The following is a 26195-nucleotide window of genomic DNA, read 5'->3' as shown; positions in this document are numbered from 1 at the left end:
TCCCTATTGTTTGCACATGTTTTCATTCTGTGCTCTGTCGTTTATTGTGTTGATTTCCAAGAGTTCCTTGTAGATCCCGCCTGTAGTCTGGATCTTGAATATTCCTCAAAAGCCTATGGATTAGAAGCTTGGATACCAGGAAAGTACTACTGGAGATGTAACCTTCTGGACGTGAAGACACATAGCAGCACTTTAGATTGCTGGAGGTGTGCTCTTAAAGGGAACTGTGAGATCCTAGTCTCTTTCTCTTTTGCTTACTGGTTGGTGAGTGATTTTTTTCCCCCTGTCATTATGAGCTACCTCACTACAGGTGCAAAACAGTTGTTCAACTAATCAGGAAGTGGAATCCCAAAACTCTAAGCCAAAACACACCCATTCTCTTTACAATTGAATTATCTCCGGTGTTCGTTATAGTTAAGAAAGCAACTAATGTAACTCCCAAAGTATGCAAAGTACCTAACATATACATGAGCATTTTTCATTAAACTTGAATTTCTAGTTCTCCGTCTTCCATAGTAAGTGGAGACAAGAAAGATTTGACTGATAAATTCATTAATGTTTAGTTTGTGAATGTAGAGGTAAAAATATCCATCTGTGACTCCACTGAATCCTGACGGTCTCATCACATGGAGCGCTACTTTAGAAACAGCTGCTGTCCACTTAGACCATGACAAGGAGTAGAAGTAGACTTCGGAGGTCAAACACAGCGGCTGTTGCCGTCATGACCAAGCACATTACTATGGAAAGTGCTCTTATTTCACCTTCTCAGGGATTACACTGAATAGTGACTGTCTTGAAGATAATGGACACTCACTGAGCCTTAACAAGTGTCAGTCACCAACCCTCAGGCTTTGCTTGCAGTGTGCCCTGACCATACAGGTGTTGCTACTGTACTCATTTTACAAATGTGACAACTTAGGTTTGGAGAGTTGAAGCACTTGCCCAAGGGCCATACTGCTGAGAACTGTAAGATCCAGGGCTCAAATCCACATTGGCTAAGATGACTGCTAGGTTACTGAAAAGCTCTATTGTAATTATTTTCAAAGTCATATTAATATGTTAAAACTGAAAATAAGATATTCTCTTTTGTTTTTTTTTTCTTTTCTTTTTTTTTTTTTCGGAACCGGGGATTGAATTCAGGCCCTTGCACTTGCCGGAGAAGCGCTTATTCCACTGAACCATCTCCCCGGCCCCAAGATATTCTTTTTTTATTATGATATCTATTTTTAAAGAGAATAAAAATACTAAAGAAAACCCATTAGAAATGAAACAGAATTTCGCTAAACAAAATGATAAGAATTCAGCAATGGTTGTTATATTGCCTATTGTTGTCTTCAAATTAACTTTTCAGATTATTAGATGTAAGTATGCAGAACTGGTAAAAATTGCTCAAAAAAGTAAAAAAAAAGAAGAAAAATTTAAACATTAACTGTTCCTTTCAATAGACCAGTATAAGTCAGTAGTACAGTTATCTAAGCTATCCTATGTACACACATGCGTATTTTTCTTTCTTTCTTTTTTCCTTTACCTCCTCTCAGTTGTTTCTTTCCTTTGCACAATACCTTTCCCTTTAACAGTATCTATTGTGCCTTCCAGGTTCTTACACTGGGAGACAATATGATGTCTAGACATGTGGGCCTGATTTATTTCAGTTATGAGTATGGCCTCTAGTTGCATCCATTTACCTATAAAAGCCTTGAGTTTATATTTCTTTACAGCTGAATAATACTCCATTGTATGAAGAAATTATACAGACTGCAGAAAATTGAGTTTATAAGACTCTTTGAGACTAGCTCAACTAACCAAACTTTTGGTTCAGGAAATAAAGCTGAGGGGATGGTGCCATTTGTTCAATACTGTACAGTTGACTTGTTGTGGAACTGGAACTAGGACTTATTTTCTGTTTCTAGGTTCTGGTGTTTTCTTTTAATAAGGAAAGGCTACTGATTGTATGCACTCCACAAGACATCCACAGTTAGTAGCCACGCACCAAAGAGTTTTGAATGAGCAGAACAGCATGTGATTATCAAAGCTGGATGCAGCCCCCATAACTCAGGCTATTTGAGAGACAATGAGAGAGGGAGAGAGATGACTCATTTGTGTTTATAGGAGAATTTTTGTGTGTAAAATTCCTCTATCTCAACCTTAGAGGAACTAACAGCTACTGTTTGAAGGGTATGAAGGAGAAGACATGAGAGAAAGAGAACATACAGGGGGTATGTCTATGTACATAACCACATATGTGCTATATATCTATATATCTATACCTATACATGTATTTACACGTAGATATATATAGAGTCTGCTAGAAAAAATGTATACACACTTCAAAAAAAGAAAAAATAGCACAATTTTTTTCAACAGATGGTGTTACCCTTGTATTGGGAACCCTAGAAGATGGCATATATTGCAAAAAACCCACTTCCCTGCTGACCCTTAAAGAAAAAATTGAAAAAGCAGGTCAGCAATCTCAATGATTAAGGCTATCCACATAGTACTTCACTGTACCAGTAAATGCCTGGACGCTAATGTCCACCACTTGGAGCACCTCTTGTAATTGTAGAGGCCCAAGGTAACTTGTCTTGGGGCCGGGGAGATGGCTCAGTAGAATAAGAGCTTCCCTGGCAAGTGTAAGGGCTTGAGTTCAATCCCCGGTACTGCAAAAAAAAAAAAAAAAAAGGTAACTTTTGTTAATCTCATGATGTCTCAATAAATTTATATTTAAATATTTATGCAAGGTTTTTGTTTCCTGAATTGTGTATACAACTTTTATCAGACTCATATATTTACTAATATGCAATGTATACACATTTGTATATGTGGGCCAGGAAATTTTAAAAATGAAGAGAGAACCACCAAAATTAATATTTTTGGAATGTGAAAGTTTTTTATCTCCATAACAAGAAGCTGAGGAAAGACAATTTTTAAGATTATTGGAGGAGAAGTTTGGGAAGCTAAAGGGTCAGTTACAGGCAGAATAGAGCAGAGCCCTGTCAAAAGGAAAGTGGCAGGAGAACTAGACTTGCTCAAAGAGGATTCTGATGTGGGTAAAGAGTCACCCAAAATGGAAACCAGTCAGCAGCAAGTAGAGACCACCACCGATGGGAGGCTTTGCTGCCAAATAGCCTGGGTGAACATCTAAACTTCAACCATAATAGAGGAAGTCAGGACTACGGGTGTCCTACCTATATAAGACAAGGAAAGGAAATGCAGATTAGACCAATCAGTAACAATGGATAAGGAGGATATGGGGTCAGAGTTCTATCTAGAAAGCACAAGCATTATTCCCTCTCTCCTCAGTGATGGGAGAATCCCAGAAAGAGCTTAGAGAATTCTTCTAGACACAAGAAACAGCAATAAAGCTATCATTTCACCAAAGGTCTTTTTTATGACAGGGTGGGGAAAGATGGGGAGAAAGAAACCACTGAGAAGGGAGAATATAGGGGCATACTAGAGCTCTTTACTTGCCAGAAGACTACTTTAAAGATGCTTGTTGAAGGCCAAAGAGACAGAAAGAAGGTAAGAAGGGGCACTCTAGTTAGAGAGTAAGCAATGGAAAGAATCTAGAAATAGAACTGGAGGATCCAGTTCCAGTGCAAGGAGTATGAAAGAGATAGATGAAGTGGGGAGTGACCTCCTCTTGGGGAGGTAGGTTGGATGTAGGCCAGCGGGGTGGTGGAAAATAGGTGCTAGTGCCAGGAGGAGGATAAATTGAGTGAGAGGCCATGGGAGGATGAGGGGAAGAGGGCACAGGGCAGACCCCACTGGAATTGGAGATGCAGAGCGAGAGATGATGATTTTTCCAAAATCCATCCTTTGCCTCTTATGCTGGCAAGACAAGGGTCTGGAATGGCAGGCAAAGGAGGACAGGGTTGCTCGGGAGGTGAGGGGGAGGGTGCCGGCTGTCAAGGCCAGCATGATGATGGCATTGATCCCCACTGTTTGTTTCCCAGGAGTGAGATTCTTTTATTTTTGTAGCCTGCAGAGTGCTGATCCAAGTCTAGATTGTGCTCCAAGAAAAGATGAGATGCAGTAAAATAACATGTCAGCTGGTCCTCCAAAGGTTCTCCCTAAGGGACGCTCTATCTTTTTGCATGGCCTTGGACAGCACCAGGAAGGCAGAGGAGGGGCAGCTTTCTGACCATGGCTGGCTGGTGACCTCGGGCTTCTGGATTTCTGGAGGCATCACCCCCTCCTGGCTTTGTTCCTCCTCACCCATTTCTCATGGCAGCTGGTTGGCCTGGAAGGACTCAGCAAGGTTCCCAACAAAGCAGGCCTGGGGAGGCAAGCAGAGGAGCTGGGCCCAGTGGGATCTGTGTTCCAAGCCTCTTCTTTTTTTCCCAGCACTTCCAGGGGATAAAGAGAAGGATGTGTAGGAGAGATGGACAGTGCCTGTAAAGGTGATTATGACCCTATTCTCTCTCATCACCAAGCTTTGGGTCTCATTGGTACAGTTTCCATCCTTTGTTGACTAAACATCTGCTTAGGCCTTGTCTTATCTGTCAATTCTAGAACCTATAAACTATATACTATATACTCATACTGTGACACCTCAGATTCTAGCCATCCCATGCTATCTTACCTAAGATTTTTTGTTCACTTGACATTTATCCATTCTGCTCCTTTTCTGTTTTTGAGTTATCCTATTCATGGAGGATGAAATTTCTTTATGGAAAGAACCCACTAGTCAAATGGTCTACATATTAGAGACAGAAGTCAAGGTTCTGGATCCCCCAGAGGTTCATGTCTTATGGTACTAAGAAACAACAAGTGACACAGGCCACAAGAAGAAGTATTAGTGTAAACTCAGAAAAGAGATACAGTCTTTGACATTCTTCCTTTCCTCTCTTCTTCACTCTCCTTTCTTTTTCCTTCCTCCCTCCTTCCCTCCCTTCCTTTCCCCCCAGCTTCATTAAATAAAATTCATATAGCATACAATTCTCTAAGTGTACACTTCAATAGCTTTTGCTACATTCACTGAGTTATGTAGTGTCAGTTTAGAATGTTTTCATTACAGCCAAAAGAAACACCACAGCCCTTAGCCATAATCCCACAATCCTTTCATACCCCTGCCTTAGCCTTCTGTGATCTTTATTAATCAAACAGCCACCTCCACCAAAGATGTGTATTTATAGAATGCTGCAGAGGCTATAAATTGATTACTCATATTCATTCCAATTTTGATCTTGTCATAGTCCTTTGGGGTAAGCAGGGCAGGTGGTTCTGTCTTGCATTTTTCAGAACAGTAAACTGGGTGTCGCTCCATGACATTGGGCTTCCACAGAGGGATGAAGTGATGCAGCCCTTTATATATGAGAGAAAAATGCAGAGGAGTTTGCGAGTAATATTTTATTTTGTACTCCTTAAAATTCAGGAAAATAAAGACAAAAAGAAATATGAAGACAGAAGAAGAAAAAGCTCAAACTTCACTTGGAGAAACTGAGGAAGAACACCCGTTAAATACTCTGATTAAGATTTATGAGCTACTGGCAGGCAGGCAAAGGGGGCTGAAATATCTTCTTTTCTGGTGACTAGAAGAAAAATAAGAAGGAATCCATAAAACAGTGGGAAGTCTTTCCCAGGGCTGAATCTAAGGCACAGTTATATTAGGAGACAGCGGATGGATGAGCTGGCTGCCCCCAGTCTCCCATGACAGGGACGCCATGAAGGCCGATGACAGAAGCATGCTATCTTCTATTCCATGAAGTTATTCATATCCCCCATAAGGAGGAGTTCCTATTTATTTTTCGTGCTCCTGTCTTTAAAGTGAGAATCTGTATTCTCTCTCAACTGTGGGTGAAACCCTCAATGAGGCATTTTAGAAACTGCAAAGAAAAGGTCAATGTATAATCCTTGCCCTTCAATTCAACTTTTATTGCCTACTAGTATGTTTTCATTATTTGATGCCATGTAACAAACTGCTTTAAAACTCAGTGGCTCAAACAATAATGCATCATTACAGTTCACAGTTGTGTGTGTTGAAGGGGCTCAGTGGGACACACTGCTTGCTTGGGTTCACTCATAGGGTCTTTGTCACACACTGACTAGGGCTGCAGCTATGTGAGATGGTCATCCAAACGGCACACTCCAGTGGCTGGTGTTGAAGCCAGTTGGTGGCTGAGATCTCAGCTGGAGCTATATGTGGACTGCCCTTATGTGGCTTTGCATGCTATGCCAGCTGCTTGCAAATGGTGGCTGTAGTCTGCTACTCTTAGTGCCTTGAAGGGGACAGTTGGAAGGCCACGCTCATGTACAGTTCTCTTCCTTTCCATTCAGCATCAGAGCTCTTCGTGTGGTCTTTCCAGGATCACATGAATGTCAGTTCAGGGCTCCAGGAGACCAAGGCAAAATGAAGGCTAGACCTGAGCTGGTATAGGGTCACTTTTCCTATACTCTGTGTGTCCCAGCTATGCTGCTCTTCCCAGATTCAGGGGAGAGAACGGAGATCCCAGTTTGTAATGAAAACAGAACAAGGAGATAGTAGAATAAGTACAGATGGGAGAAGGGTTAGAAATAGGGGAAAATGGGAAAGCGAGTAGGGTAAAGTAAAGAAGTGTTGAGATGCAATATGTGCATGTGCCTGTTCCCATGGTGAATGTAATTCTTACGCATGGCAAACACATACTAACAGAAAAGGAAAAAAATATTTTTAAACAATGAGTTTAATCTGTCAGGCAGTGGAGGGGACTCAGTGACATACAGAGAAGCCAAACAGTAATGTAGAGAACCTCACTGGCAGCAAGCTAGAGCAATACAGATTACAACTAAAAGGCCTGGAAGAGTTAAAAACACTGAGCAAAGTGGGCTACATTTGGGAATCATTCACGAGGAGATGCGTGTATTCAACAGACATCACTTGAATCTCTTGAAGCCATAGTTAATGTGGCTTTCTATTAGAAAGTGTGGTTTCATATTATAAAGGTAAATATGTCACAGCTTTTTTGCCTCATGGTCACCAATTCTTGGGTTTTGAAAGGTCGGTCATCTTATAAGTGAATATCTAAAAGGCAAAGAGGGAGTGACAATTTACCATTGAGATCTGTCTATCTATCTATCTATCTATCTATCTATCTATCTATTTATATCTCAATATAGCATATTACACTTTATGCCAAAGATAACATAATGTAATGCCACAAATGTATGATATTGCCATAGGTCTCTTGATTTAGCTTAGGGTTTGGCAAATATATATATATATATATATATTGTATATTAATAATATATTATATATATTATTTCCTTTTTATTAGTGTATGTTTGCCATGCATAATAACATATACACTTGTGTTAAATAATATCTATAAATATATATAAGTGATTATATATAATATATATAATATATATAATATAACATTAATGCCAGATATTTATGAAAGATGTGGGACAGCACAGCCAAGTGGAAAGGTTTCTTTGGGAAGATTCCTGGGTGATAGATATATGGAACTTCGTCAAACATTATTAGGAAACAATGAAACACGTGCAAGCCTCTTGGGTTCAGCTGAAATTCCTTAGAGACCTTGAGGAAGCAGCAGCTATAATTTGTATTTCTGGACAAGAACTTTGTGACTTGTCCCAAAGTCTGCCAGGGTGAATGCTGGGATGAGAAGCATCGCCCTGCCACTGCTTCAGGTGTGGCACAGCCCTGTTTTAAGAAGATAGAGTTACAAGCAAAAGGAAGACACAAGGATGTAGACAGCAACTGAGAGGAACTGAGAGGAGCGAGTAAAGATGGAAACAGAACTGGGCAGCCATAGTGGAGAAATGAAGAGGAGAGGATAGAGAGAGTTTTACCACAGTCGGAGTAGCCAAGACCAACTCTCAACTTGATTGGAAGCCTAGTCAGTTGAAATAGCGTTTTAGGCTAAGCCACATGTTTTAACAATTGAGTTCATCAGTTTTAGTAGGAAGATAGAGCTCCCATATTTTAAGGGATCACACAGAAAGCTTATGATGGTGGAGTGGTGAGGATGTTGTCTCAGCACTGCGCATGTCAGCTTTGGGGGACCTCAGGCTGAGGCTCAGGGAACCCAGTGGCTGGGGGAGAACGGTTCATTAGGAGGGCGGTGCATCATCCCTTCTGGCTTCGCTAATGCTTCACATCGTCCCAGCTTATCTTCCTGAAACACTGCTTTTCCTACACTTCCCTTCTGCTTACCCATTTCTAGCAATTCAGGCTTCCAAGCATGGTATTGAATTTCACATTTCAGCTTGTGAGGCTGGCTTTGTTATTTAACTTTAATATCAATAGCAGTAAGTTCCACAGTTCCAGCAGCGTTTTTCTAGTTCCATACTCTTCTGCCTTTGTACCCTTGTACCACTTGGAACACATTCCATCCTATGCTTTTTTTCTTTCTTTTTCATTTTTTTTAATGTATTTGATACAGGGTCTCACTACACAGCTCAGACTCATGGTGCTCCTCCTGCTTTCAACCTCCCCAGTGCTGGGATTACAGGCATATGCCACCATGCCAGGACTCAGTCGCTGGCTCAGCAAGCCCCACTGGTGGGTCCAGCGCAGCATGCAGGACTGGGGATAGAAGCAAAGCAGGTGCTTAGTCCGCTGAGCTATCTCACCAGCCTATCCTGTTCTTCTGATTCAAGAGACTTCACTCCTTCTAGTACAATGCAGTTTCCTGGATTTCTCCAAGTGAGTTCCTCACTCTTCATTTATGTGTTCGTCTGTTGAACTCATTTACTCATTTGTTTACTTAATGAATTACTTAATGAATTAATTTACAAAATATATTCACTGACTGAATTATTATTGACTTACTGGTCATATTTTTTAAGCATTTCTATTTGCCAAGCACTAGGTATGCAGAGTTAGACACACTCCTTACCTCTAAGGAGTTCTATTGAAGAAGAAAATCTCAACTTCTACAGTACTCACTCAGCAACAGCACCATGCTGCTCTACCTTGTGTCTGTTGAGTGTTCTTTTTGCTGCTTTCTTTGCTCTGTAAAATAGTTGTTTCTGTCCTCCTATTCTTTTAGTCTCCCAAAAGGCCTTGTCCATCTCAAACTTGCTAAAACCCTAAAAGCCTGGGAGTGTCTGAGAGAGGTGGACTGCTGGAATCCAGTGTGCCAGTGTGGTGAATGGGAGGAGGGGTCAGCACAGGAGATGGGATGATCTTACAAGAAACAGACCACTTTATGGGACTCCCAGAGCCTCAAATTGAGGCAAAATTGCTGTTTCCTCTGCCTCAAGTCAGCATAGCAATAAAGAAGGCCTGATATTTTAATTTATGTGCCCTCATGGTGCAGGGCTCTGCCTCTGTGCAGTAGATGGAAAGCGGCACTGGGATTGGGGGAGATGAAGCAAGTTAGCATGTGCTCCGAGGACCCAGCCAAGAACAGAGGATGCCAGGGCTGCCCTTCCTCCCTCCAGCAAGAGTCCTAAGCAGGCAGCAAAGTTGTTTCTCTCTGTTCTGAGACTGCAGATCATTGCTAGAGAATCTGCTCCATCTTTCTCCCTCTGCTTCAGCCTGGTTATGTAAGGTCACCCGCCCAGAGCTCAGGCTCTGGGGAACACGTGGCATAGTCCAAAGACACAAGGAGCCCAGGTGTTAGGGGAGAGGGTTCTTTGCCTTTGCCCTGGTCCTGGGTCTTCAATTTTATCATCTGAAAAATAAGGAAGCTGAAATAGCTCAGTCAATTCTTTCAACCTTTTCTTAGCAGAACCCTTTCATCATACAAAGCATAACACAGAAAGTGAGGGTGCAGAGATCGCAGAAGCAGAACCCAACTGCCTGGCAAGGCTCAGAGGAAAATCAACAGGCTTCTCACTTGCTCAAGCTTCCATCTCCTTTCCCTCTACCACATGTTTTCAAAATCTGTTGACCAGAATTGTGGACTCTTATGCTTTTTGCTGATCATTAAACAAAATTAATTTTAAATGAGTCACATCGGTATACACATGTTGACAAGCTGTATAGATTTACTACTGCCTATCTTTGTCTTAATGATTACCAAGATTCTTCTTTTTTATTTTTAAAGAACAAAATAAATCCAACTAGAAGTTGCAATATTTTCTTCCCACACCCCAGTGGATCGTCTTGCTCAATTCCTGGGATGTACACACCCTGCTTTGGAGATCATTGGCCCCCGGGGTCCTCAGGTTCTTTCCATTCCTGCTGTTTTAGAAATCTGTGCCTGGAACAGAGGAGCAGAGCTGGTGTTCCCCAGCATTGGTTATTGCTCATAGAAGAAATGAGCTTCTGCGAGCTTGAGAGCATCGTTGTAGGAGGAAAATGCACCATTATAAACTTGCGACAATGTCTTACTTCTGCTCTGTTGGCTGAGGTTTCTATCTGGCCTTTCCCCTGCTTCCACCTGTCAAGTTTCTCCAGCCTTCTAGCACATCTTTGGCATGACCCTCGGCTCTAGTTGTGGAGCAGTAGCCTTGCATCAGGCTATGCCAGGAGATTCTGTCAGAAATCTCCTTATGGAGGAAGAATTATAGCTTGACAATTCTCCACCACAGTTTTAAGAGTATTTTGTGAGGACCAGGAAGACAAGGGTGTGTGCGTCGTGACCTCTTCTTTGTCTTTAGGCTCTGGCAAGGGGCTGGTCTATTCCTGAAAAAGACAAAGAGCTTGGGGGTGCTACTGGATCACTTTCCCTGGGAAGACCATAAGGCTCAGAGGAGAGGTAGCTGAGACCAGTCCCCAGTCCCCAACTGCTGATAACTCTTTCAAGAGATATCATTTAAAAGCTGTCAGAACTACCAAAGCCTGCTTGCCAAGGCAGGCTTCTCCCCAAATGGGCTTCTAGATTTATGAGAAACTAAAATAAACACAGTGGGCAATGCCCGTCAAGGACGTGATTAATGCAAAGCAAAATGGTGGGGAGAGACAGTCAGGGCATCACTCTATGCTGAATGATAGTTTGATAGGCCAGGGGCCTTGACCTAGGTTCAGCCAGAAAGCAAGTCTTACTCTCCTTCCACCTTACTAAGAGGAATACCGAGACGCTGGCCACTGCATTAGTTCCCTGAGGCCACTGTAACATCCTGGGTGGTTACACCAGCAGCACTGCTGCTCTCACGTTACTGGAGGCTCGAGGTCTGAAACAAGTTGCTGGCTGGCCCATTTCCCTCTGCAGGCTCCAGAGCAGGGCAGGTCTTTGCAGCATCCGGGTTCTGGTGGTAGTTGATGTTGTCATTCTTTGGCTTGTAGCAGCAGCATTCCAATGTCTGCCACTGTCTTCACACAACTCTCTGTCCTATGAATTTGTACTTTCTGATTAAAATTCCCTCTTATAAGAACATCAGTTGGGCCAGAGATATAGCTCAATGCCTGCCTGGCAAGCTTGAGGTCCTGAGTTCAATGACCATACCAAAAATAAAAAAAACAAAACAACACAACAACAATAGTAACAACAAAGACCCAAAACAGTGATCATGTTGAATTTAGGACCTGATTTAATATAGTATGATGGCAATATGACAACTTCTACCAAGATCTTATTTCTAAATAAGGTCACAATTACAGATTCTGTGTGAATTTATTTTGAGGAAAATATAACCCAGCCCACTGTACTCCTGAAATGTACCTTTTGCCAGGGAAGAATGGGAGACAACAATGAGCAGTTTACTTTACTTTATTAAATTCAGAATGCTGCAGTAAGTCTTCAAGAGGCAAACAGGTGGGGTGATGGTCCAGAAATCTCTTTGTAGACTTCTCACACATGCAAGTCTCCCAGAAATTCCAGAGCTTAAATCCCCTCTTAACGCAATCCAGTCAACCAAAGGCCTCATCACTACTATTTGGCTTCCAGGAAGGACATCACCACTCTCATCCCTGATGGGCAGAAGCCTAAATTTCGATCAGTCAATGAGGTGTGATGAACATGACTCTGTCGACTCAATGAGACAGGAACTTCTGCTCTGTATTTAGCCTTCAAGGTCAACATTTAGGCTTCAACCAATGACCTCCCCTCCCTTGTTTTTCTTTGAAAAATGACTCTCCAGATTTATATATTCATAAATTATTATTTTTTGCTTCTTCTTTTTCTGCCTTTACCTTGTCTTCACCTTCTCAGTTTAAATTCATTCTGTCTGCTATTTTCTAAAAATAAAAAAAGAAACCTTTCTATTCCTCTTTCTGGCCAACAGAGAGGAACTCAACTTCTCTTGGGATGCTGGCTCAGGCCTTTACTCTCTCCCTTCCCTGCAGCCCTAGTTGCTTACTGTGTTCACATCAGTTGAGTTGGAGATGAGACAGAGGAGACTGGAAAAGGGTAGAGGACATGGAGAGAAAAAATGACACCGCACGGGGAACACTGGAAAATGATAGGAAATGACTGAAACTCAAGCCCTGAACCCAGCCAAGACTAACAGTAAAAAGAGTGGGAATGAAAGGGAAGGACGGGAAAACCCAAGGTAGAGCACAGAGGAGACAATCTGGGGAAATGCAGGGACATGTTGGAAGGAAAGACAAAGGCATGGAAAGAGCCAGCAGGAAGGCTAGGGAATTAGAATGGGGGAGAGGGAGCTGCATATTGTGATAGTTGGGTAAGTTCTTTGTATATGATATTGACTCTACAGACTTTCCTAAAGCTTACCGTGGTGAATGCTTACTGGGCATGTCTTACTGAGTAAATCATGAAAAATACCCATGACTCATCCCTCCTACCTTTATCTTTCAGCTTCGTGTCATTACAGCTTATGAGTTTCTCAAAGAGTAACACTTAGGCCAGAAGGCTGATCTTGATCTTAGGTCCCCAGAAAATGAGAGATTTCCTTTTTTTGTATGGACCAGACAGGCTAGGATTCCCAGGAGACATGGCCAATCTTGAGTCAGCAATGGTAAGTGTCAAACTTTGGAAGCCAACTTCTTTTGCTGGAACTCTCTCTCTTTTTCAGCTGAAGATCTTTTCTTACCCAAGGATTCCCAGGCCCATTCTCCTTCATTACTCTGAAACTTGTGGCCTCTCTTTCCTTCTCATGATCAAAATATCTTTATCAGTGCAAAGCACAAACCCTTTGGTAGCTAACATTCACTCTCCAAGACTTGTGTCCATTGTCTCTATCCCTGGGTGGTCCAAAGTTAATGACAATTTATCTAGAAGCCTGGGCAGCTCAGCTTTCATCAAGTGCATGGGTTGATAGTGGTGAACAAATCTTGCCCAGGGGCTGAGGATGAGGAAGGAGTACCTGGGCCATGTGGTTGAGGCTGACTCATATTCTTGATGATTCCTCAGGAAGATACCATATTGCAGTTATTTCAAAGGTTTCAACTGAAGGAACAGTGATGGGCTTCAATCTTAGAGGCCAGCTGGTAGTCTGAGCTTATCAAAATACCTTTTGTTTGTCTTAGTTTGGGATCACATGGAGGAAAACAGCCTGTTGGCTACCTGTTCACAGTTGAAAATGGAATGGTTCTGAGGCAAACTGAAAGAAACATTGATGCCTGTATGCTTCCAAGCTGCAGCTTGTAGCATCAAATGATGGGCAGTTGTTTCTCTTTTTCTTCTTGAGCAGGGCATAGTATTTATGTAAATTAAAAGTGAGCCTTGGGGACTGCTCGCTCATGATGTGAGCTCTTTGTTGGTGGTGCAATAGGGTGAAAGGGATGAGGGGTCACTTTCTCCTAAGTATGCCAGATAAGTCAGGATTGTCTTGGAATTGGTGGATCCAGCTCTGCCCCACGCTCTCTCTTCCCATCCGGGGTCCAGATGGTATGGGATTCAAAAAATCTGATGCTGTAGCTTGGAGATTTATTATCAAACTAAAATTCTCTCCAACTGGGGCTTCCAAGGCGAGTCGCTGCTGTCTACTGTGGACGCAGGTTCTGACCAGGGCCCCCAGCTGAGAAAACTAGGTGGAGCCACAATTCAGAGGAGCAGAGGGGAAGGTGAGAATGCAGCTGGGCAAACAGAGCCCGCATTGTTCCCGCAGCATCGGGGCTGCAGCCTCAGATGGTGCCTTCCACACAGTGCCTCTGACAAGTGCATCGCCGGGCCGCTGTGTTGACACAGGTGCCTTTCTCCTCAGGGAGCTCTGGCTTTGCAAACATGCGTGGCTGCTTGCTGCCATCAGATGGATGCTCACATCTGTATGCTGCCAATGGGAGAAACTGAGGCCCAGAGCAGGGGAGAAAGGCTTTGGGATAAGCAAGCCAATGATGGATGCTGGGAGGTCAAGCAGGTGCTCCATCTGCCCCCAGGCCTCTCTGGTTACCAGGTCCCCCTTTGTTTGGTTAGACCTGTTCTTAGCAGGGATGAGGCCCTGCACTTCTCCCTTTGGGAAATTGCCACAGCTTTCCCTACCACGCCCATCTGTTGGGGGAAGGGGCCTGGCCAATGACTCCCAGCCGCTCTGTTAGTATAGCCCAGCCAGCAGAGTGACAGGAGAAGAGGGACAGGAAGATACTGTCAGGCTCATAACACGTCCCCTTGGTGCTCCTCATACTCACTGTTCTGCATTCATATGATTTTCCTCTCCACTTGCCACAGTATCTTCTGGAAAACAAACTCTGAGAAGTCAGAGTGGAAACTTAGTTTATTCAGTCATTTGTGTGTGTGTGTGTGTGTGTGTGTGTGTGTGTGTGTGTGTATGCATGTGTGTGTGTTTTCCAGTTGCCCAGTGTTAAAGCTTCAACTCACATGTCCTAGATTCTCTAGCAGATAAGTTATAAGGCAACAAAATGGGGTAAAAGACATCTGCAGAGGAAAACATCGAAAATACATATTACATTTTTTAAATGGCCAAGACTAAACAATAGTAGCTAGAGATGCTTGCTTGGTGCTGAAACCACAGAGCTGCAAAGAAGGGATCATGCTGAAAGCCAGGAGAGGGCTCGTCCTCAGAGAACAGGGTGGAGTGTGGAGCCTCAACTGGGCTACATGAAGGGTTCTACTGCTTTACCTCAGTGTTAACTACATTACGGTGCAGCGTATAATTATCTATTAAATTATGTTTTTGTTTGCTTTTCAGAACCAGGGATTGAACTCAGGCAGCACTTATTCTACTGAGCTATCTCCCCAGCCCATATGCATTTGTTTTGTGTGGGGACCTCTTAAGGTTTCTATCTGGTCTCACAGACTCATGTACTCAGAGGTAAGGGTTTTTTTTAAAAAAAATATTTTTATTGAGAAGCAAGTAGCAATGAGACAATTTCACAACTGATTACTAGTACATTTTCAACAATTAATACATTGCATATTGTTGTCTTAGTGGTTATTCAATGTACAAGAAGCAGACCTGATATCCTGTCTCAAATACTATCAGAACAAACCTCTGTATTCATTGAATTAAGAGAATGGAGCTGTATATTTATCCTAACTGTTTTGAGTATACAGATACAAAATGGTCGTCATTTGCATCCCCATTTTTGGTTAGTTTTGTTAGAGAAGGGCATTCCATTGTCATTTAAATACTGTAGGCTCATGAATTCAACAAAATATCCAAATATAGAGGAGAGGGTTTTGACAGCTGATTGGATTGTGGGAGCAGAGAGCTGACTTGGGGTTAAGAGGTGGGGCCTGGATCCTGGGGGTGTGGCCAGGGGGTGTGGCTCTCCCTTCCATCCTCCTCCTTTCTCTCTGCACTCTGACTGCCCTGCGGTGAGCCCTTTCTGCTCAGGCCCTTCCCTCCTGCCTCACTGCCTTGGAGCAGTCCAACTATGGTCTGAAATCACGAGCCACAATAAACTTCTTTTAAAAGTTGTGGGTGTCAGGTATTAGTGGACAAAGAAGCTGTTTAAGGCAGGATTTGAACTGGTGTCTGTGCTTTACTTTATAAAAGAAGTGTCATAATAGGCGATCCATTTCCCAAAGGCTGGACAGCCGGACCTTTTAGGATGCAGATATGTGTCACAGTTCCCCTCCCAGCTGACAGAATTATGTCAGAGTAGCAGCCTTTTGTGAGAGGCTGCTGCTACTTTGTCCCCTAAATTTGGAGGGTAGCTGTAGTGGCATGGTAGAGTCCCTTTGATTACTTCAAGTAGGAAAATCACCCTAGTGAGTTTTCTTCTGCTTCTGTATATTCAATCAGCACCTTTAGAATATTTTCAAGTAACTGCAGGTGACTGATCCAAAAGACTTACCTGGATAAGAGCAATGTCAGTGGAGGTATCTGCTTGCCTGTGAGTACCTCTGGGGCTGTCTATCACTACCTACTGTCAGGTAGATGTGTCTGCTTCCTAGATAGCTGATGACAGTCACAGGGACCGCCTAAGATGCAACTCTGACTAATACAAATTCTAGGAACTGACTCTTCCAAGTAAATGATCTGTTGATCCTAGCGAGGCCATTGGAGACACTCAAGTATCATTCCAGGGTCCCCAAGTGCGTGTGTACCCTTGTGTGCATGGCTGTTTAGAAAGAGACAGCAGGTTGCTAGGCAATGCATTTCCAAAAAGGAGAGTGTGAGGAAAAAATAATAAATAAGCAGATGACAGGGATGGGATCCAAAGCCTGTCATGACAAGAGCATTTGGGTCCAGTCCATTCTGGTTTGATGGGAGTGCCATGGGGGTGTCAGAGCTTGCTCAGCTCCTGAAAGAGGTTCCAATCTTGCCTTTCAGCTCCTCACCCTCTGTCTTATGTGGTGGGGAAAGCAGAGATGAAATATAGCTCTCTGGAGGGCCATGCCTTTGTGAAAGGCTATTACAGCTGTAGCAAAACTTTTGTAATCTGTAACCATATCCCTTGCATCTCCAGGCTCCTTGAGTCCCTTCCAGGCCTTAAGGAAAACACACACACACACACACACACACACACACACACACACACACTTTCTCTTTCTCTCTCTTTCTTTCTTCTTTCTTTCTTTCTTTCTTTCTTTCTTTCTTTCTTTCTTTCTTTCTTTCTTTCTTTCTTTCCCTCCATCTTTCTTTTTCATGTTCTCCCTCTCTACTTTCCACTCTCCAGAAGGGTGGTGACAGTTGTTCATTTCACACAGGTTTTCCTTTAACCTTTGACAGAAATTTGCCTGCGATCTGTAGAAAGGCTGGGTGGTATCTGTGTTGGGACTTGTCAGATGGTGGAGGAAGATGAGAGAGACCACAGAGTGCTAGGTCACTGTGGTTTGTCATGAAGCCTCTAAGAGACTTTCCGGAGTCTTCTCAAACCTTGGATAATGGCTTGCTTCTGCTGCCCCTCCTGTCAATAAAAGCACGCCTTCACTGAGCCTGGGCTGTCTGCCCACCCACTCATTATTTTCTTACTTGGTTTTGGGAAATCATCTGGTTTGGTGGTAAAGGAAACAAGTTAGAACCTGACCTGTGTTCCTGTCCTAATACCACTAACTCCTAGCTCTGTGAATTTAGAAATTGTATTTAACTTCTCAGTGTTCTCACTATGATTTTATGAATACTTAGCTTGTAAGGTAAGGGTTATAGAGGATGGTCCTATCAAGGCATGGTATACAACAAGCACTCAACAACTATTGATTTTTGGCTTACTCTGAATGCTTTGGCAAAACAGTAGGCTGTAGCAGGTAGAACTCTTTCTACACACTCAGCGGGACAAAGTTGGGCTCAGATGTGGACTGAAAATGGAGTGAATTCTGGGTTGAGGAGGATACAAAATGAAGGGGAATAAAACCCCGCAAAAAAACAAAGCAGGGTTCCTTCAGTTCTAGCTATTTAAAGAGCATGAGGAATGCAGGTATGCTAAAGATGGGGTGACCGAGGATAGATACTGCTCCTGAAGTAGCCCTTGGGGATCGGACTTATGGCCCAGGGAGCTCTGCTTTCTCCTAATAAAAGAATATCTTAGGTGCGCTATTTTCAGGTAAGCAGGTTAAGTGTCTTCGAAACTGTAACCTGACAATTCCAGTCCTGGGGAATGAGAAACAGGGACTAGGAGACACATGTTTGTATCAGCAAGAGATCAGAAATTCAAACAGAACTAATGATTCTAAAATCTGGGCTTATCACTGCCCATTGTCCTCACATATTACAAATATTTGGGCCGGGGAGATGGCTCAGTGGAATGAGCGCTTCCCCGGCAAGCGCAAGGGCCTGAGTTCAATCCCCGGTTCCGCAAAAAAAAAAAAAAAAAAAAAAAAAAAAAAAAAAAAAATCCAATATTTGATAGAATGATTAGCATGAGAGTTTTGAGTATGAAGGCCAAAGCAGTGAATGTGGGCAGATTTGAAATCCAGTGCCTGGGGGCTGGGGAGATAGCTCAGTGGTCTAAGCGCCTGGATGTCAAGCACAAAGTCCAGAGTTCAATCCCTGGTACCACATGCCATGCTGGCTTCAAAACAGGGTGTGGTGGCACACACCTATAATTGCAGTGCTGGGGAGGCTTAGACAGGAGGAACACTATGAGTCTGAACTGTGTAGTAAAACCTTGTACAAAAAAAAAAAAAAAAAATCCAGTACCCACTCCATTGCCTTTAATTGTATAAACCAGTATTGATTTTTTTTCAATATGAAAATTTATTACTAATGTCTTTTCATCATCAAAACTTATAATTTTGGTCTTTCCTTTTTGCCTTTGTAGAGAGCCAAGAGAGAGACAGTGGCTACTTTAACAGCCTTAAAGTGGACTCTGAGAATGTCACCAATGGCATGACCTTTTCGACCAAATCCAGCAACCTGCACTTCATCAGTTTCCTCAATGAAGTTCAAGCACTCATCGTTAGGGACAAAAGCTGTGATTTTCTTGCCGTTCTTGATCAGCTGGACCCTGACACACTTCCTGATGGCAGAATTGGGCTGCTTGGCCTCAACCCCTACTTTTTCCAGCATGATCCCTTTTGCATGGGAAGCATCCCCGAAGGGGTTGGCCTTCAAGGCTGTGCCCAGATGGGTTTTCTTGTACTGCTTGTTGTGCCACTTCTGGTCCCGCTGGTGACTGCAGAGCTTCCTGGCAGTACGGAGGCCACAACACTTGCTCATTCTGCCATTGTGAGGGCCCGAGCAAAAGGATGAGACAGTGCAAGAAGCAAACCAGTATTGATTCTTAAACTCTTTGAACCTTAGTTTAATTAGCTGTAAAAGTGGAATCAAGTCTAGCTCCTGGGGCTGTGATGAGAACTAAATGAGCTAATATGTCTCAAACTCTAACAGAGTACCTAGTCATAGTAGCGTTCAGCACGCTTATTGAATAAACAGTGTGAAAATGAATCTATAATAGGCTTTCCATTGATTATTTCATCTTATTTTCCCCACATTCCTTGTGTTGTCCCTGCTTTTCTTTCGTTTTCTCCATTTCCTGTCAAGCTATTCACCTACCTCCTTACTCACCATTTCCTTCATTTCTTTTCCCCTCTAGTTCTTAATTCCCAGAATTAACTTCTCTGTATTGAAGGATCTCTTTGTCCATCTTTCACTATACCCTCCATCAGTAATACATATAGGTACTAGACACTGAGAGTCATAAGAGATACTAAAATCTGCTGCATCTGAGTGGAAAGGATGTCCTCGCAAACAGACGAGAAGGCTCCTCTCTGCACAGTTCTCCCTGGACAGCTTTCTAGGGGCCGTTCTGACTCTTGGTTTGATCCCTTGACTCATTGGCTAGGTCTTATATGCGAAGCTCATATGATAGAGTGGAGAATGTGTGCGGTAAGACAACAGAGCCACAAAAAGGGACAAAATGATCTCATTCTCTTAAGCCCTGGTGACACTTTAGAGGAAGAGCAGAAATGCCACAAAGTAAATCACAATTCTCTGCTGGCAGCCAAATCTCCATCTGCCAAACCATGCTCGTCTGGCAACCTGAAGATGAGAGAGGTAATTGAGGGGAAGAGACAAAAAGCAGGACATAATGTCCCATTGTGCATGTTGGAGAGAGCTGGGAAGAGAAAGAGAATCTGTCTGGAGCCAAGGGATACAATGTGGGGAGGACGCCATGCCTCCCAGAAACAATCATTCAAATCATAAATCATCATTGTCTATTAATGTTAATAAGGGTTGGCATGGGAGGAGGGTAGGATACAGTACATAGATAACTCAAAAAGCCTTTTATTTTGGATTCAGAATTCTATCTTCTTTTGTGCAACCGAGAAATCTACCTTACTCATCATTTTCAGTTGCTACTTAAATAAAATTTTATTTTCCTGAAGATTGAGGTATTTCCAGGGCAGATGGAAACATGGCCATCCAAAAGGGCTGAGAGAACCCTACCAAGGTCACTCTCTCATTTTTTAAATTTTATTTTTAGGAAATACTATGCAAATATGAGGCAGGACACTCATTGTTCTGACTTCTAAAAAAAGATAACAAGTAACTTTCAAATAAAATTTGATTTCTATGAAAAATGATCAGAGCAAGAACTGTGAAACTTATAAGAAAGGAGAGCCATTGCATTGCATGCCCAGTGGGAAGGCTTTTTGTCTTACCATATACCCAAGGCAAGATCTGTTAGGCATAACCATGGGGGGAAGCCAAGGCAAAAAGGTTTTCTTCTGATGCTTCTCTGCTCTCTAGTGATAACCCCATTCCCTCTCTCGTCAGATAGAATCACACAGACATATCTGACCATATACATGCATACAGACACACACATGCATGCACCAACGCAGGCCCAAGCACTTTGTTTTGATTCAAGAAACTGCTCATAATTGACTCACTTGGAAACTAGGGGATTGAATGCATGAATTGGCTTCCACACCCTTTCATTATTCATTTTGATTTTATTGTTAAAAGAGACCCCACCCCACACAATCTGCTGAGATTTAGACTATAAACTTTGTCACTTCCTAATGTTTTCTCCAATCTTTCTTTCCTGGCCAGCGCTATGATGACCTTTCGCCTTTTTCTAAAAAAATATTTATTTGCTTAGTTGGTATAGGATCTTGTTATGCAGATTGGACTCATAGTGATCCTCCTGTACCAGCCTCGCTGGCATGTGAAGCTGGCACAGCACATGTTACCAGGGATTGAACCTGGGTCTTTGCACTTACCAGGCAGGAGCTTAGACAGCCAAGTTATCTCCCCACACTGACCTCTCTTCTTGAATGCTCTCACTGTACCTAGACCTCCCTACTATAGACTGCTGCAACAGTTAATTATGGTGTCAACTTAGATTAAAAAAACAAACAAACAAACAAACAAACAAACAAATGCCTACTGAACTGGTTTGGCACAGTTCTGAGTGGGTCTGGATGGTGGACTCTCTAAAGAGAGAAGACCCAACATGGATGTGGGGAGCAGCGACCAATGGGTTTGCAGGCTGGATGGGATAAAAAGGGAAAGAAGAAATCTCACTTCTCTTCTTCAGAGGAATTCGTCTTCCCCATTGCCTTTGGATATCCATCTCCAGGTTTCCAGCACAGACTCTTATCCCTTCCACATAGAACCCTGAGCTTCCTGGTACCAACTCTCAAAATACTCTGCAGCAAACTTTCACTCTGGACTGGATCCTCCAGTTCTGTGCACAGATGGTCCTTGTCCTTCTGGATTCTTCCACACAGGACTGCAGGCCAGCGCTGTAAGCCTCCCTTGGAAATTATACATTATTAAATCTGTTCCTCTGGTGAACCTGGCTGACACAAATGGTAGAGCTTGAGCTTCAGTCCCAGAAATCTTGGATCTGTTAACTCTCCTTGGTACATAGCAGCCAAGATATACGACAAAGTGATGGCCTTGGGTGCTGGTACCCTCTACCTCCTGCCTGTCTTTGGCCTTTCCACTTGCTCTCCCCAGCTCTTATAATCTGGATGGATCGCTTTGGCAACTTGTAAAGCTCCTGCTGGCCTTCTTGCCCTTGCAACTCCGTGTGCGGACTTCTCGCTGTCTTCCTCTCTATTTCCTGCCTTCCCAGGATCCCTCAGAGGTGCCATCCTTGAGTCTTCCCATACCTCTGGTCAGCTGCAAGCTCTCTTCTCTTGTATTGAAGTGTCCTAGAGATCAGAGCATTTCCTCCCCACAACTCCTTCCTGAAAATGCAGCATGAAACTACTTTTTTTTTTGGTTAGCTCCCCCTCCCTGTCCTTTATTGCATTTGAAGAGTTTTCAAATGCTTCCCTTTTGTTTTGGATACAGGCTAGTCTGTGGCCACATGGCAGCCTCTCCCTGGTGTTTCTCCCATTCTGACAATTACATCTCGAGGCGTAGGCTACTTTCTTGACACAGTGATAACAATGATAGTGATAATAGTATTAAAAATTATACTAGCTGATACTCGAGTGTTAGCTGCTTGCCAAACACTGAGCTGTGGGCTTTCCCTCATTTATTCCACATGATCACCCTGGGAAGCAAGTGCTATTACTAAGGAGGAAACAGAGGCTAATGGACACCAATGGGAGGCCCGAGCTCAGGCAGCAGTGGGGGAGCCTGAATATACAAGTAGGCAGTGTTTTTCAGCCTGTATTCTTAATCTTCTTACACCTGAGCAAATGGTGGTCAGCCAGAGACCCAGTCAAAGAATGAGAGCCAATTAATGGTGGAAATTGTTCATATATTATTTGTTATTTCTTCAAGAAAAAGTTAAGGAGTTCCAGGACTTGGATAGCAACATAGCAAACAATACCAACAAATGACTTAACTAGACAGAATAATTTTCTCTCCTGGGTCACTTTGCTTCTACTTGACCTCAGTGCTTGACAGAGTCACTGTTGCCACCATGGCGCTGCCTTTTGCTCTGAGGCATGAAGTTGTCATCAGCAGGACCCTAGACTGTGGTTCCTTTGGCTGCCCTCTTTAGTAAGTGGCCACGCAAGAAGTGAGGAATTCTTTCCAAGGCAGCAACTTGGGTGTCAGTGGTGAGAACCTTCCTTTGGAACATGTTTGACGTGCACAGGCAGAAAGGAAGCTTTCATTTAGCTCAGTTGGTTTGTAGATAGATCTGAGGGGCCGCGGTCAGAGCCTCAGCCTGAGTGTGGTCACTCAGTGTTGTCCTGCTCTGTGGCCGCAGCCCATACTTTAAGTCCTGGCCAGACGTCTTGTAATACACATGGCACGCTGTGATGATCTCTGGGGATGGGAGAATAAGGTGTGGATGAGGCAGTTCAGCTTCAAGTTCTTGACCAAAAGAAGAGTTCAGAGCACACATCTGGAAGACAGTAAAGGCAAATGCAGAGTCAAGCTCAGCAGTATTGCTGCTCTGTAGAGTATTTCAGCTTGGGGGAGCATCCCCTGAAGAATGCCAGCAAGTCCTCAGTGGATGCTAAACATGGCAGACTCTTCTTCTTACAAAGAAAGTGAAACTAAGCTTCACAGATAAAAGACAAAGTCAGAGGTGCAGTAACTATTTGGACCTTCTGGCTTCCAGCACTTGGACAGAACTGCATTCATTCTACAGCAAACTCACAGGCAGTCTTTTCTATCTTTAGTTGCCTTTGTACCTTTATTGAAGACTCATGGAGTATGAGTGGGAGGGTTGTTTTGGGACTCAGTGTTCTATTTTGCTGATTTTTTTTTTTGGTTTATTTCTGCACCAGTAATTCCTTCCCTTGGTTTCCATAGGTTTATAATAAATCTTGAAGTCAGGTAGTTTAAGTTCTCCAATGTTTATTTTTTCCTTTGTTGTTTAGACTAGTGTTTGTGTTTGCACATGAAGTTAAGAATTTGTTTTCTTTTTCCAATTTCTGCTCCCCCCTCCTGTAATTTGTTTGGTATTACCTTGAATCCATAGATCAATCTGGGTACTTATTTAGTTCCCTGAGCCCTTTTTTAAAATGTGCATCCATGTCTATAGCAGCATGATTTTTTTTCATTTTAATGAGAAAAAGAAAGATAAAATAGCAATGAAACATTTCTCTGAGTTTTTGACATGATGCATGAATTAAATTGTCTTGTGGCCAGAAAGATAGTTCAGCAGATTAAGTGCCTGCTTTGGCAAGCACAGGGACCAGGGTTCGATCCCTGGTTTTGCTGCCATGTTGGCCCTGCCCCTGCAGTGTGCTGAGCCCCAACAGAGCCTGGGCATGGTGGCACATGCCTATAATCTCATTGCTGGGGAGTCTGAAAACAGGAGGAGCACCACAAGTCCAATCTGCATAGTCAGACCCTGTACTAAATATGTAAAAATGAAAAAAAAAATAAATTGTCTTGTGATGGAGCTTCTGAGCTCTCAGCACATACGTACAGATATCCAGGGATGTAGGTTTTTAGCTAATTGATTTGAAACTAATAAGAATAAATGTCTGCATGGACTATAAGCCACCTGGAGGCAGGATTATCAGGACTTCACTGATAAGATTATTTACACAAAAGAGAAAATTTGTTGATGTATCTTCTAGGAGCACTATTTCTATAGGCTATATTTAGAAAATACTTAATTTCTACAAGAAGCTATTTAATTTCATCAATAGCTATTACCTATTGTACTTCACAAATGGGTAAGATGAGGAAGAAAGAGGTCGAAGAATGAAGCCCAAGATCACAAAATAATTGAGTAGTAAAGTTGCCCTTTACCCTCAGCCCCATCTAATTCATGCTTTGCACATTGCGTCCAGAGGGCCCCAGGACTCTGCTGATGCCCACGGCCCACATTGGTGGGGGTGGGGTGGGGGCAGGAAGAGGAGGGAAGTGATCTGGTTCTCTACTTCATACCGTGCTTCCACCAGTTTTCTGGCTCCAGGTTTTGTAGACTGAGATTCTGCTTAGAAAACAAACACCAAAACCAAAAACTAGGTATGCTGCGGCAGGAGCATGCAAAGCACTGTACTCAGCCTTGCAGTGAAAATTTCTCCTTTTCTCCTGGATAAGGTTCCTGAAAGCCTTGAGGTAGCTGTGAGCATGCCAAGGCTGTCAAGGGCCTGAAGCAGGACAGAGGGGCTCCTTCTTGGTGGGGATACTGCAGAGCCTGTGGTCTGACGTGGAAAGCTGCAGGTCACCTAGTGCCCAGGCTCTGCTCTGCATCTCAGCCCAGGTCAACTTGTGGACAAGGCCGTTCAGTCTCAGTACTCACTCTGTGCTCTGGGCTCTTCCAACCTGAGTGCCTTCTGTGCTCTGGTGACTGCCTGCATTCCTGGGCAGCCTCTCCTGGACCTCCTCCTTTCCCTTCTCTTTGTCAGCCTCACCCTTGGAAGCCACTGCAAAATTCAGCCTTTTTGGTCTTCACTCTCCTTGAGAAGCTGGAAAGCTTTATTACTGAATTCCTGATTTTTTTGTCTTTTCCAAAACCCAAAGGCCCACATCTGTGATGTGCCAACAAGAGCCGGGAGAGGTTGTTTGGAAGAATCCAGAAATGATCTTCAACCTTTGCTTAATACACAGATGACAGATTTTCTCCTTCCCCACCACACCCCAACACACATGATTCTTGTAGCACCAGGAAATGTTTTAGTGCTTATTTTCCTCTTTCCTTGCTCTATCATTTCTTCATGAACACTTATAGTTATTGCCTTTCTATTGCTTCTAGAAAATTAATCAGAGAACTAAAATCCCTAGGCAGCAAGGGGCACTGGTGGGCATTTAATCCAGATCATAGCGATGTTGGGCTGGTAAGAAGAGACTTGATCACGCATGTTTAGACTTTCATTAGTTTCCACACCATCGCATTTAAGAATCTCTGAGGTTTGTTCTTTGTTGTCCTGTTTACTCTTTTCACTTAAAATGTTTCCTTTTTCAGTATATATGCATCATTCCCACATTTATTGTAGTGCAATTCATAATAATGAAGATGTGTAATCAATCTAGGTGTTTCCTGGCCAAAGAAAATGTGAATATACAGCGTGGAAAATGATGTCATAAAATCTTATCAGAAGATTTTATGAAATCTTGAAGCTAGAAGCTGGAAGATTGTGTGAAATCTTGAAAACAGAATAAAATCTCACTATTTGCAGCAACATGACTGAAGGACATTGTGATAAGTGAAATAAATCAAGCACAGGAAAATAAAGACTGCACTTTCTCATTTATAAGTAAGTAGAAGATAAATAATTGGTTTTATAGATTTACCCAGTGGAGTAGTGATTACCACAAGCTAGGAAGAGATTTTGGAGGAGAAGTGAAACAAGAGAGGATGAGTAATGGACATGTGTGAAATTGAATATGAGGAATAACTTCTAATATTTTATAGCACAACGTAACTATGCTTAACAATATTAAATCACATGTATCTAGTAGAAAGGTTTTTTTAATGTTCTCAACACAGAAATGTTCATGTTTGAGATAAAGGGTAATTTTATAATAAATTACCTTACATATATTTCCTTATATATAAATAGCTGATTGTACCTCATAGGCAGGTGCAACCATAATGTACCAACCTAAAATTTTAAAACCTGTTTCTTCAGTTTAGGGCTACACAATGCGTATAATGTGTATTCAGTGATGGGTGCTACTAC

At 42.8% G+C, this 26195-nt stretch overlaps 1 pseudogene; it reads right to left on the bottom strand.

Moving 5' to 3' along the window:
* Positions 1 to 18423: 18423 nt before the first annotated feature.
* LOC101564378 lies at positions 18424 to 18855 on the bottom strand (annotated as a pseudogene).
* Between the last annotated feature and the right edge of the window lie 7340 nt (positions 18856 to 26195).

Source organism: Octodon degus, unplaced genomic scaffold (assembly GCF_000260255.1).
Source record: "Octodon degus isolate 3935 unplaced genomic scaffold, OctDeg1.0 scaffold00135, whole genome shotgun sequence".
NCBI lineage: Eukaryota > Metazoa > Chordata > Mammalia > Rodentia > Octodontidae > Octodon > Octodon degus.
Note: the sequence above shows the minus strand (reverse complement) of the source record. Positions and strands in the feature narration are given on the sequence as shown.